General features: G+C 42.8%; 1 non-coding gene across 1 annotated transcript; it reads right to left on the bottom strand.

Moving 5' to 3' along the window:
- Positions 1-731: 731 nt before the first annotated feature.
- Positions 732-839, bottom strand: LOC148577572 (small nucleolar RNA R71). Its single transcript, XR_015903810.1, has one exon. It is a non-coding gene; the product is annotated as a small nucleolar RNA R71 (small nucleolar RNA).
- Between the last annotated feature and the right edge of the window lie 11,940 nt (positions 840-12,779).

The raw sequence follows: 12,779 nt of genomic DNA on the forward strand, positions 1-12,779 counted from the left end.
CTCCTTCTATTTATTTATTCATCTACTAACACTTCATCTCAGCCAAATTCGAACCCCCTATTCCATCTATGTTCGAATTTTCTCTTCTTCCTTTCTTTACATTACATTCTTTTCTTCTTCTACTCACACAGGGGAACCTCTATACCTGGGTAAAAAGGATCCCTATTATTATTATTTTTCTGTTCCCCCTTTTTCATATGAGCAAGAGCAAGGACAAGAACATTCTTGTTGAAGCAGACCCTGAACCTGAAAGGACTCTAAAGAGGAAACTAAGAGAAGCTAAAATACAACAATCCAGAGATAACCTTACAGAAATTTTCGAACAGGAAGAGGAGATGGTAGCCGAAAATAATAATAATGCAAGGAGGATGTTTGGTGACTTTATTGCACCTAATTCCAATTTACATGGAAGAAGCATCTCCATCCCTACCATTGGAGCAAACAATTTTGAGCTGAAACCTCAATTAGTTTCTCTGATGCAACAAAACTGCAAGTTTCATGGACTTCCATCTGAAGATCCTTTTCAGTTCTTAATTGAATTCTTGCAGATCTGTGATACTGTTAGGACTAATGGAGTAGATCCTGAAGTTTACAGGCTCATGCTTTTCCCTTTTGCTATAAGAGACAGAGCTAGAGTGTGGTTAGACTCTCAACCCAAAGATAGCCTGAACTCTTGGGATAAGCTGGTCAAGGCTTTCTTAGCCAAGTTCTTTCCTCCTCAAAAGTTGAGTAAGCTTAGAGTGAATGTTCAAACCTTCAGACAAGAAGAAGGTGAATCCCTCTATGAAGCGTGGGAGAGATACAAGCAACTGACCAAAAAGTGTCCTTCTGACATGCTTTCAGAATGGACCATCTTGGATATATTCTATGATGGTCTGTCTGAATTAGCTAAGATGTCATTGGATACTTCTGTAGGTGGATCCATTCACCTAAAGAAAATGCCTGCAGAAGCTCAAGAACTCATTGACATGGTTGCTAATAACCAGTTCATGTACACTTCTGAGAGGAATCCTGTGAGTAATGGGACGCCTCAGAAGAAGGGAGTTCTTGAAATTGATACACTGAATGCCATATTGGCTCAGAACAAAATATTGACTCAGCAAGTCAATATGATTTCTCAGAGTCTGAATGGAATGCAAGCTGCATCCAACAGTACTCAAGAGGCATCTTCTGAAGAAGAAGCTTATGATCCTTAAAACCCTGCAATAGCAGAGGTGAATTACATGGGTGAACCATATGGAAACACCTATAATCCATCATGGAGAAATCACCCAAATCTCTCATGGAAGGATCAATAAAAGCATCAACAAGGCTTTTAATAATGGTGGAAGAAACAGGTTTAGCAATAGCAAGCCTTTTCGATCATCCACTCAGCAACAGACAGAGAACTCTGAACAAAATACTTCTAATCTAGCAAACTTAGTCTCTGATCTATCTAAGGCCATGACAGTGCACAACCAAGGGATGTTATATTGGTAAGATTTTTCTCTTTAATATCACCTCGTCGTGAGTATAGCCTACCAATAACAATCCTCGGGGGTCAAATTTAGAAGAGGGATTTGGTTGTCACAGGTTCAACCCTAATAGAAATAACCGAAGTATTCAAACCTCGGGTCGTCTCACGAAAAATGGGCAAACATGTGCTTTGACATTGGTTAGAAATCCGGGGTTGAGAGTTATGAGCATGAAAACAAATGGAAAACTCAACAAGCAGGTAATCTTAAATTGCAATAAACGAATTCAACTACGTAAGCAAAAACTAAGCAATTTCAATGAGCAAGCGATATTCTACTTAATTTTCCCTTAAGCTAAGCGAATAACTATGACTAAGACACTTGAAATTGGAAATCGGTTTTCAATTATGAATGATAAAAACAACTCTTGGCTAGACATGGGAATTGGGGTCACAGTCCTTGTCCAACACTCCATCTTGACAATTATGAGGAACCAAGCTCATTAAGTCTACTCCCAAATCTTAAGTACGTGATATCTACTCCTAGACTTGAAGTACGTCAAATGGCCTTGGCCACATCAACCCATAAGTCCCAACCTACCTACTAATTAGATTAGTAGTGGGTTGGCGTCAATGAGTATCAAATTGACCACCTAGGGCTCCCAAATCATCAAATCCATTAGACCCAATGACTCAAGTTTACCCAATTTACTTGACCTAGGCCAAGAGTGAAAAGAACTACTCCATAATCAAAGTAAACAATTCATCAAACACTTGGTAAGCACTAACAAAAGACATGTTCAAAATAGTAATTAAATTGAATTCTACAAATACCCACTAACAATGATCAACATACAATCAAACAATCAACAAGATTAAACGTAGAAATCATCAATGTAACATCAACAAAACAAGATTCACAACATTCATGAAATGGGTAAAATAACAATTGACAAGAATCATAAAACTATCACTAGATGTAAGCAAGATTGTAGCAAGGAAATTAAATTGAACAATTAAAACTGTAATCAACAAAATCCAATTCACAAATCAACAAGGAAAAATCAAAATGGAAACTAGATCTAGAGAGGAACAAGGGTTTCTCTCTCTAGAATCACCAAAGAACCAAAAAAAAAACTCTCAAAATTATCTCCTAGTCTCCAAATGAGTCATTCCCCCTTTTTCCCTAAGCATCCTTGGGTCTTTTCCATGCAAGAAACAGATTGAAATTGGGCCTCCTTGGCCTCAGAAATCGCCAGGCACGATTTCTCTTAATGAGGTCACGTGCAGCTTCCCACGCGTGCGCGCCATGCGTGCGCGCGCCGATTACTTTTGTGATCCACGCGGGCACGCCAGTTGCGCGTGTGCGTCGATAGAAATCTTCCAATCTGCACGGATGCGTCCATCCTTGCGCGCCGCTTCTATCCAGTCCCATCCACACGAGCGCGTGGAGTGCGCGGGCACGCCGATGCTGCTGCTCCCAAGACTTCAATTCTTCATGTTACTCCCTTTTTGTACATGCTTTCTCCCTCTCTTCTGAGTCATTCCTAACCTATAATTCCTGAAATTACTCAACACAGATATCATGGCATCGAATGACAATAGAAGAGGATTGAAATATGGCAAATTTAAGGTAAAACAAGCATGTTCTTCATCATAGAGCAATATTGGGAAGTGAACACAAAACCATGCATTTCTTGTGAATAAGTGTGGGAAATATTGATAAAATCCCCCAAAATAAGCACAAGATAAACCACGAAATCAGGGTTTATCAAATCTCCCCACACTTAAACCAAGCATGCCCTCATGCTTAAAATAAAAAGACCAAAGATTATGATGGGAAAGGGTTTATGAAATGCTAAGTATCTAAACGGATGCATGTAACTAATGTAAAGTCATCTACCTACTTGGTCAAAAGTAAATCCATCCTTCAAGAATACATGTGAGCATATAGGGTGAAGATAGTATGCAGTTCACGAATCCTACCAAACTGAACATCACTAAAGAGTGCATATGACTTGCTAAGCGAATGCTTGTGAAAGCCGGGAACAAGCATTGAGCATTGAACCCTCACCGGAAGTGTATCCGCTCTATTCGCTCAAGTGTCTAGGGTTCGTCACTCAATCTCCTCCTAATCATGCTTTCCAAGATTTGTCTTTCATCTAATCAATCGACAATTACTTAATGCATGCTTACAAGTATCATGAGGTCTTATTCATGGGTTGTAATGGGGCTAAGGTGAAGGTAAGGATGTATATGGCTAAGTGGGCTTAAAATTTGAGTCCTTGATCAACCTTGGATCCCACTAGACACCTAAAACAACCTATATAACTACAATATATTCTTAGCTGCCCTTGAATTTCTACCCTTTTGCATACTCATGCCTTCTTTTCAGTCCACCTACTATATGCATTGTTTTTATTACTTTATCTTGGGGCATTTTGTATTTTTTTTGTAGATATGACATTATCATCATCCCCTTTTCTTTGGGATTTCTTAGTGAACTAAAGTGTCAATGCATATGGTGCAATCATTTAGCACATGAGTATGTTCCCAAAATCCTAGAATTTTCAATTATACTACAATTACATGCCTATATATCTACCCGAATTTCCAAAGTATACCCTTCCTGTATGAATGATACACAACCTAACTTACCTAAGCTAATCAATGATTCAAATTCAGGGACATTCATGGTTTTTCGCTTAGGGTTGTTGACGTGCTCCATTTAAGAACAAGAGGGTTTATCAAAGGCTCAAAATTGGTTAGCAATGGTAGATATAAGGGTTAAGGCTATTTGGGAAAAGTGACTGTTGAAATGATGGCCTCAATCACGCAAATACATTCATACACAAAACAATGGACATATAGAATTAGACAAATCAAGGATCACATTCATAGAGAGAGAGATATGCACACAAGAATGGAAATAATGGTTAAAAGATGTAACCATGCAATAGGCTCAAAACTTTCATGCTTGTGTTCTTAACTCAATCACTATGTTCCAAAATACATTCTTAAAGCAAGTTCACTGCAAAATTTTAAAAAATTTGGTAGGTCACCCAGAACACAGTTTCTTGGAGAGAAAGTTATTGCTTTGACCAAGTAATTCTATAAAACTAACTATCATGCAAGGGTATTTACAAGAAAAACTAACTACGCATGCAATATGCTAACATCTATGCAAAAGATAAATCCATGGTTATTGAAGATAAGAGAATGTTACCCATGGAGATCGGTCGAATGACCTCCCCACACTTAGAAATTAGCACGGTCCTCCGTGCTACGGATGATACTCAAGGGACGGTCGGGACCGGAGTCTTCACTATCCACTCCATCAGAACTTTCATCGCTTGGGTTCGAGGTGGATGTGAATATCTCAGGCTCCTCCATGTTTGGGGCAACACGACTCAGAAGCTTCTTGAGGTGGGTGTATCGGCAGTGGTTGCGCCGCTCATACCTATCCAGCTTCCGGTGAAGACCTTCTATCCTCTGATTTGTGGATCTTAGTGGTGGTGATGATGAGCTCGAGGGACAAAGAAGTGGCGGGACCATGTCGGGGCTTGGTTTGTTCATGGGAAGATATAGGTATTTTCTGCTTGGGATCACATCGCCCTTAGCCAAAACCATGATCTTCTTATCCTTGGCTTCCCAAGAAACACCCGCAGCAGAAACTAAGTCAGATACCAAGACTGGAAATGGCAGGTTACCTCGGTCGTGAACTTGACTCATTGCTCGCTTGACAAGAAATGGAATGTTCACCGGCTTCTCCGTGAGGATACACCAAACAAGCAAAGCAAGGTCCGCTGTGATAGACGACCTGTGAGTGCTAGGTAGCACATAGTGGGAAAGGATCTGCGCCGAGGCTCTAGCTTCCACAGTGAGGGAGCGAGCATTGATACTCTTGGGCCTCATCCGCTGGCTACCATGGATCCAAAATGCTTCAGGCTCAGCGATGACTTGGAGAATTGAGTCCCAATTAAATCCGTACTCCACTCGCTGACGCAAGACTTCTTAGTATCCATCCATGTCAATTGGCACTGGTAAAACATTGAGCACCTGCTGAATAGCCTCTTCTGAAACTGAAACTTGCTTCCGGCACATATACACCGATCGAAGAGATGAGAGATGGTAGTTAGTGCAAAATTCTTCCACCCAAGAGAGGTTGATTTCCCTTGGTTTCCTCAAAAGAAACCCCCATCCTCGCTTTTCGATACGGGGTAGGATATAAGGAGCAACCTTATCCGGCAGAGCGAGTAAGTGCTCAGGATGATAGTTCCTTGCCGCTATGGAGGGGAACCGAAGTTCACAAAAGCGGTTAGGGAACCTTGATGAGTCTTTTGCCGGTTTGCCCTTGTTATCCTCATCAATAGGAGCGGGTGTCTTTCCGTTCTTTGATAAAGGTTTGGCTCCTATTGAAGAACGCGCCTTAGAATTTGATCCTTGGGGCACCCTTTTTGCGGCCGGTTTCCTCGAAGCTACCTCCTTGCCCTTTTTGGTGGCCATCCTAAAAGGAAAGGGGAGGAAGGAAAACATTAAATCGAAGAAACAAATTGATGAAAACATGCAAGTGATTTGTCATGCCCATGATGAATATGAACGCAGGGGTTATATCACTTGCCATGTGATGCAAGAAAAGGTAAGGCATGCAAAAGCATGAGAAGAGTAGTCTCAAGCATCCTTAGTAAAAGCAAGTCATGTTCAATTAATATGGGATTGGCAAGTATGAACCTTAAGCACATAAATTAGACTCAATGCATTTAAGAGGAAGCAAGTGAATGAGGAGGGAGCATCAATTTGAAAGTGTATGACTAAAATGAGCCAAAATGGTAGTTGTGCATTTCCTCGAACACTTGGCGTGCAATAATCAAGAAATGAGCAATTATGAAATACTAAACCAATCTAAAGCCCAAAATAGAACATCAATCACCACATAAACATCACACAATGGTAAAAGAGTGACAAAAGATCTAGTAATGCAAATTAAGTTCAAGTTCAACATCCATGGATAAACAAAGAAAAGAGAGGGAAAATAAGCAAACAAAAACAAGAAATATCATTAACAAGCAAAAGAGAAACTAAGTAAGACAGCAAGAAGCAATTGATTAAAAGAAATAGCGTAAAGGAAAGTGGAAGTAAAGGAAAGGAAGAAGTTGAACCTTGAAGAGTATGAAAAAGCAAGGTTGAATCTTCTTTTGTGAAGATGAGAGAGGAAATAAGAGAAGTGTAGCGCCACCGGAAAAGGTGGTTGTCACCAGTGAGTGGCCGGAGACAATGGTGGTGGGTTGTGGAAGAAGAAGAAGAGAAGAGAAATGATGAAGAGAGGGGAAGAGTGAACTAAGAAAGAAAAAGAAGAAAATATGAGTGAGAAAGGAGTAAAACGGCGCGAAGTATCAAACTGATTCGCGTAGATGGCGCGCGCGCGCAAAATGCACTGACGCGTCGTGAAGGTGCTAACTAAGGGCGCGTGCGCGGCAGTGGCGCGTGCCCGAGAGGAGTTGTGCCCCAGGCACAAAAGTGGCATAAACCTGGCTCAAGTCTCTGGTTTTTGTACCAGGGTGACCCAGGGAGGCAAGCGCGCGGACGCGTACCATGCGCGGGCGCGTGCTTGTGGTATTCGAGAGCTGGCACGGGCGCGCACTACGCACGGACGCGTCAGCTTCGGCACAAAGTTGGCCCAATTGTGGCACAACTCTCTGGAAAATGTACCAGAGACTCCACAAAGCCCCATCGGCACGCGCGCGCACTGTGCGCTTGCGCGTCGATGGTCAACTGGCAATGTTGCACGCAGGCGGCATGTACGCGAATGCGTGGGTGCCTGGCGCGAGTTGGGCACAAAGTTGGCCCAACTTTCGGGTTTTTGCCCTGAAAATGGGAATTCGCAGCCGGCGCGCACGCGCACTGTACGCTTGCGCGTCGGTGCTCTTTTTTTTTGAAAGAAAAAAAATTGTGTTTTCTTTACCTCTTTCACAACCTATCTAAATGAACATTCTATCTATCTAACAGAATCAACAAAGCTAGCATCTCTAAGCACTCAATCCAATCATCAAAAGATCATAAAATTCAAGGAATTAAAGATACTACAAGATGGTATAAACAAGGAAGATCTTACCACGGTGGGGTGCCTCCCACCAAGCACCTTTCTTTTACGTCCTTAAGTTGGACGGTCCTCTTCTCAAGCTTCATCTCTACTTGGTGCATCCTCCAATATGTACAACTCTAGCTCCCTTGGAGGTTTGAAACCATGATATTTCTTCACTCTATGCCCATTCACCTTGAAAGTCGCTTCACCTTTGGGATCAAACAATTCCACCACTCCGTAGGGCTTCATTTCTTTCACCTTAAAAGGTCCTTCCCACCTAGAACGGAGCTTGCCAGGCATAAATCGGAGCCTTGAGTTGTAGAGGAGGACTTCATCTCCTTCTTTAAAGTCCTTCTTTCGAATGTGATGGTCATGGAATGCCTTAGTCTTCTCCTTGTAAATTCGGGCATTTTCATATGATTCGTTCCTCAAACACTCAAGCTCTTCTAATTGTAATTTCCTAGCTTCACCCGCCTTGGCCAAATCCATGTTGCACTGCTTTACCGCCCAGTATGCTCGATGCTCAATCTCCACCGGAAGGTGGCATGCCTTACCATAGATGATCCAAAAGGGACTCATCCCTATCAGAGTCTTATAAGCCGTTCTGTATGCCCATAGTGCATCTCTTAGCCGGAGGCTCCAATCCTTTCTTTGTGGATTGACCACTTTTTCCAAGATTCTCTTGATTTCCCGGTTGGAAACTTCTGCTTGCCCATTTGTTTGAGGATGATAAGCAGTAGCAACCTTATGCGATACTCCATAGCGCTTGAGCAATGCTTCTACCTTCCTGTTATAAAAGTGGGATCCTTGGTCGCTCACGATTGCTCGTGGTGACCCATAACGGCATACAATGTGATTCCTAATGAAAGAAACAACGGTGTTGGCGTCGTCAAGGCGGGTAGGTACGGCCTCCACCCACTTTGACACGTAGTCAACCGCTAACAGAATGTACAGATACCCACTAGAGTTAGGAAACGGTCCCATAAAGTCAATGCCCCATGCATCAAATATCTCACAGAACAACATAGGTTGCTAAGGCATTTCATCCCTTTGGGATGTGTTTCCTGACTTTTGACACTGATGACAAGACACACATAGCCGGTTAGCATCCTTGAATAAGGTTGGCCACCAGAATCCACAATCCAACACCTTTTTGGTGGTCCTTTGTGGGCCAAAGTGGCCACCACAATCGGACGAATGACAAGCTTCCAGAATTGGTTGAAATTCGGATTCCGGGACACACCTTCGGATTACTTGGTCTACACCTCTCTTCCACAAGTGAGGGTCATCCCAAATGTAGTATTTGGAATCACTCCTCAACTTGTCCCTTTGATTTTTTGAAAAGTTGGGAGGGAAGATTCTTGCAACCAAGTAGTTCGCCATTGGGGCAAACCAAGGAAAACTAGCTGACACAGCATGCAAACTTTCCAATGGGAATGAGTCATTGATCGGAAATGGATCAGTTTTTAAATTCTTAATGCGGCTTAAGTGATCCGCAACCAGGTTTTGAGATCCACTCCGGTCCCTAATCTCAATGTCGAATTCTTACAAAAGCAAGATCCAACGTATGAGTCTAGGCTTTGACTCATTCTTTGTCAATAAATACTTCAAAGCTGCATGATCCGTGTATACCACTATCTTTGAACCTAGCAAATAAGATCTGAATTTATCTAAGGCATGAACAATGGCTAAGAGTTCTTTTTCGGTAGTGGTATAGTTGGATTGTGCGGCATCTAGCGTCTTAGAAGAGTAACCAATGACATAAGGAAGTTTACCTTCACGCTGTGCAAGCGCGGCACCCACAGCATAGTTTGACGCATCGCACGTTATCTCAAACGGCAACGTCCAGTTGGGGCCTCGTACAATCGGTGCTATGGTGAGAATTTTCCTCAACTCTTCAAAAGCTTTTACACATTCACTGTCAAACTCAAAATCCACATCTTTTTGGAGTAGGCGCGACAGTGGCAAAGCAATCTTGCTGAAGTCTTTGATGAAGCGCCTATAAAATCCTACATGTCCCAAAAATGAGCGGACTTCCCTCACGGATGAGGGGTGAGGCAGAGTAGTAATAACATCGACCTTGGCCGGGTCCACAGAAATGCCTTCATGAGATACTACATGTCCTAACACTATACCTTGTCGTACCATAAAGTGACATTTTTCAAAATTTAAGACAAGGTTGGTGTCAACACATCTAGCTAGGACCTTGGCCAAGCTCTCCAAACAACAATCAAATGAGACACCATAAACGCTGAAATCATCCATAAAAACCTCTAGACAATTCTCCATTAGATCGGAGATGACACTCATCATGCACCTCTGAAAAGTGGCGGGTGCGTTACATAGTCCAAATGGCATCCTTTTATAGGCAAAGGTGCCAAACGGACATGTAAACGTGGTCTTCTCCTGATCTTCAGGAGCAATATGTATCTAAAAATATCCAATAAATCCATCAAGAAAACAGTAGTGAGATTTACCTGCCAAGCGGTCTAGCATCTGATCGATGAAAGGTAAGGGGTAATGGTCCTTCCGTGTGGCGGCATTCAATCTTCTATAGTCAATACATACTCGCCACGCATTTTACATCCTTTTAGTGACCATTTCTCCGTCTTCCTTCTTGACAGTTGTGATGCCCGACTTCTTGGGAACAACTTGAACCGGGCTCGCCCACTCACTGTCGAAAATAGGGTATATGATATCCGCATCCAGTAGTCGGGTGACCTCTTTCTTCACTACGTCGAGGATGGTTGGGTTGAGCCTCCTTTGTGGTTGCCGAACCGGCTTGGCTACATCTTGGAGAAATATCCTATGCATGCACTTATGCGGGTCAATCCCCACAATATCCGCAAGGCTCCATCCTATCGCTTTCTTGTACTTTCTTAGAACGTCTAGGAGTTTTTCCTCTTCTTCACTTGAGAGTTCACTAGCAATAATAACCGGAAACCCACAGTTGTCTTCTAAGAACGCATATTTCAGATGAGAGGGAAGGGTTTTCAGTTCACTTTCTACCTCAAGATGAGGTTCCTTTTCATCAAGCTCATGGGACTCATTCTTGGCAACTTCTTTAAGTTCATCCTCTTGGTCATCTATCTCCTCAACGGTGGGGTAGCACGACTTGTCATGATCTTCTTCTTGTACTTCCGCTACCACTTCATCAATTATGTCGCATCGGAGCATAGAATGTTCTTCGGGAGGATGTTTCATGGCTTCCTCTAAATTGAAATTGATAGTCTTGTCTCCAACTCCAAAGGAATATATACCGGTGAAGGCATCTAGCTTGAATTTGGAGGTTTTGAGGAAAGGTCTACCAAGTAGGATGGAGGATGAGCTTCTACCTTCCGTTGGGGGCATCTCAAGGATGTAAAAGTCAACCGGAAAAACCAAATCCTTAATTGCCACAAGTACATCTTCAGCTATTTCCATTACTGTGATCACACTTTTATCGGCTAAGGCAAACCTCGCCGCCGACTTCTTCAATGGAGCTAAATTCAACCGCACATAGATGGAAAGCGGCATGATGCTAACACAAGCTCCCAGATCACACATACAGTCATGAAAAGTGTATCCACCAATACAACAAGACACTAAGCACGGTCCAGGGTCACCACATTTTCTTGGAATAGGCTCCATCAAGGAAGAAATCGAGCCACCCAAGGATAGTGTCTCCAATTCCCCTATTCTACCCTTGTGTGTACACAAGTCTTTCAAAAATTTTGCATACTTGGGGATTTTTTGAATAGCGTCAAGGAGTGGTATGGTTACCTCGACCTTTTTGAACACTTGGAGCATGTCTAAATCAAATTCCGGTGTCTTCTTTGCTTTCTTCACCATGGAAGGAAATGGAATAGGAATTGATTCATCGACTACGGCTTTCCTCTTGGGTTCCTTGAGATTTACTCCTTCTTCCTCATGCCTTTTGTCTACCACCTCTTCTTCATGTGGAGCTCCAACAACTACCTCTTCCTCATGCATCTCTCCCATGACTCTTGGGGGTATTTCCTCCAACATAGTCCCCGACCGTAGAGTGATGGCATTGAGACCGCCTCTTGGGTTTGGTTGGGGTTGGGATGGAAGGTTGGATGAACTTGAGGGTTGGGTGGTGTTGTTATTGGGAGTTGGTGGTTGGTTTGACATGTTCATCTTTGAGAGTATGTTGGTGAGGTTAGCCAATTGAGTGTTCAAGGCCTCAAATTGAGCCTTGTTGATCTCATCTCGTTTTTCCATAGCGGCTCTAAGCTCATCAACTTGATTGTTGGAAGATGTAGGAGTTTGGTTTTGTTGTCTATGATGTAGTGTTTGGTACTTAGTGTAGTTGTTTTGGTTTTGGTTAGCTTGGTAGTTGGTGTTATTGTGGTGGTATTGGGATGAAGATGGGTTGTTATTGTGATGAGAAGGAGGGTTATTCCATCTTTGGTTCTGATTGCTTCCTTGTGAATTATCTCTCTACCCTTGATGTTGATTGCTACCTTGATGGTAGTTGTTTTGGCCTTGAGAAGGATATGGTGGACGGTTGTTGTAATTCACATTGGCTACCACAAGGGCATGTTCCTCTTGAATTTGATGGCATTGGTCGGTGTAATGTGTAGTGCTAGAGCACAATCCATAAATCCTTGGAGGGCCTTCAAGTTGAGCAACTGGAGGAGGGGCTTGGATGGCTTTGATGGAGTAATACTCCCTTTGATCTCTTTGAATTTGTGTAAGGATGGTGGCCATATCCCCAAGTGCTTTGGTTAGACTTGCTTCGGAGGGGGACGGTTCTACCACACCCTTAAGGGGGTTACTCCTCACTCTTGTGTGTTGCGTAGACTCGGTGACATCCTTGATCAAATCCCAAGCTTCTCTTTCCGTCTTGTTTTTCGAAAGGGACCCGCCACTAGAGGCGATAAGCAATCTTCTATCTTCCGCGCAAAGACCTCCGGTAAAGTAGCTAATGAGCAAGCGAGTGGTCATTCCGTGATGTGGGCATGACTCCAATAGCCTCTTGCACCGAGACCAATACTCATACATGCTCTCTTGGTCTCTTTGCATTATGCCCAAAATCTCTTTCTGGATGTACTCGGTCTTCTCCGGTGGGAAGAACTTGTCAAGAAACTCTCTTCTCAGGAAATCCCAATTAGTCACAATATCATCCGGTAGCGAATAAAACCATGTTTTTGCTTGTGCTTCAAGAGAAAAAGGAAAGGCAAAAACCATGATGGCTACCTTATCGGCTCCATGCCTTCGAGCCGTAGAACAAGCAACATG

The sequence above is a fragment of the Arachis ipaensis genome, chromosome B1 (genome assembly GCF_059453495.1).
Source record: "Arachis ipaensis isolate K30076 ecotype BB chromosome B1, ASM5945349v1, whole genome shotgun sequence".
Classification (NCBI taxonomy): Eukaryota; Viridiplantae; Streptophyta; class Magnoliopsida; order Fabales; family Fabaceae; genus Arachis; species Arachis ipaensis.